This window comes from Cervus canadensis, chromosome 2 (assembly GCF_019320065.1).
Source record: "Cervus canadensis isolate Bull #8, Minnesota chromosome 2, ASM1932006v1, whole genome shotgun sequence".
In the NCBI taxonomy this organism is placed as follows: Eukaryota; Metazoa; Chordata; class Mammalia; order Artiodactyla; family Cervidae; genus Cervus; species Cervus canadensis.
The window spans coordinates 113,095,824-113,097,357 of record NC_057387.1 but is presented as its reverse complement, the minus strand read 5'-3'; the positions used below and the strand labels follow the sequence as shown (position 1 = coordinate 113,097,357).

The 1,534-nt window shown below is 55.7% G+C and overlaps 1 non-coding gene across 1 annotated transcript; it reads right to left on the bottom strand.

The window, feature by feature from the left end:
* Window positions 1-949: 949 nt before the first annotated feature.
* On the bottom strand, window positions 950-1,021 carry TRNAC-ACA. The gene has a single exon. It is a non-coding gene; the product is annotated as a tRNA-Cys (tRNA).
* Window positions 1,022-1,534: the final 513 nt, after the last annotated feature.

The window sequence follows — 1,534 nt, the reverse complement described above, 5'->3', positions numbered from 1 at the left end:
CCGACCTGCATCAGCCCGCCCGGTTCTTCCTCTGAAAATAGGTGAGACTTTGAAGGCTTGTTAAGGTTTCTCAGGTGGCGCTAGTGTTAAAGAAGCCATCTGCCAATCGACGAGATGCAGGAGATTGGGGCTCGATCCCTGAGTCCGGAAAATCCCCTGGAGGACGAAATGGCAACCCACTGCAGTATTTTGCCTAGAGAATCCCACGGACAGGGGAGCCTGGTGGACTACAGTCCATGGGGTCGCAAGGAGTTAAAAATGACTGAGCACAGCACTTTTAAGGTTAGTGAAGTGTGTGCAACCCAGAGTGTCCACTTGAGCAGGTTTAAACAGGAAAAGGTTAATGAAAGAACTACTTGGTAATTTAAAGCATCCCTAAGGAAGACATAGATGAAGTTCGGAGGGCCACCCAGCCAGGAACCTGCAGGCAGAGATGACACGTGGGGACAGATGGCCCACCACGTGGTTCTGGGGGAACGCTGAGGCCCGCCTCTCCCAGGGGCAGGGGTGATGCTAGTGACGGGACCCAAGCGGCTCACCTCTGCCCCGGTCTCCAGGACACCCGCCAGGTGGACCCAGGGCATCTAAGTATCCTCCAGATGAGGGCCTCGGGGAGACGTGATCGCAAGGTGCCTCCAGCTGGGAGGGGCTGGAACGGTGTTGAGTGAGGTGACCAGCTGGAGCCACTGGGGAAGTCCCAGGTTCACCCACTCATGACCGACACAGAAGAAAGGGGATGAAGAATGCAGACCAGGCCGTGTGAGGGGCTGGCCAGGACTCAAACCTGGTCATCCTTACTGACAAGCTAGGTAAGTGAAGTGAAGTGAAGTCGCTCAGTCTGTCCGACTCTTTGTGACCCCATGGACTGTAGCTTACCATGCTCGTCCATCCACAGGATTTTCCAGGCAAGAGTACTGGAGTGGGATGCCATTTCCTTCTCCAGGGGATCTTCCCAACCCAGGGATCGAACCTGGGTCTCCCGCATTGTAGGCAGATGCTTTACCATCTGAGCCAGCAGGGAAGTCCAAACTAAGGGAGCCGTGCAAAGATGCGCTGTGAACAGGCGTCAGTCCCTCTTGTGGGGTCTTTAAGGAGAACCCCAACATGGCCACAGGAATGACACGCAGAGAAGCACATGAAATTGAGGGATTCATTATTCTTGAGGCCCTGGAGGGCGGAGGCCAGGGCCACCAGGAAAAGCATCCGCAGAGTGGGCACCACCAGGAAGGAGGGGGTCTGGGGGAGGGAGCCCTGGGTCTTCACAGGGCTGGGGTACAGAGCTCAGCAAGACGGCAGGGGTTTTCATGGGTGCGGCTCGATGTCAGAGAGTTACTTGGGGGCGTGAGAAGGGGAGCTCTCGCCGGGGCGGCCTGGCCACCCTCATGTACCTGGTCCCCCAGGGTGGGGTCCTCACAGGCTGTTTGTGGGATGTTGAGGCAGCAGGAAAATATGAAGCTTTAAAAACAAGCAAAAGGAAAATCAAATAAGTGCTGCACGAAAATAGTGTAGCATCTGCCCAACTGAGTTGGAGTTC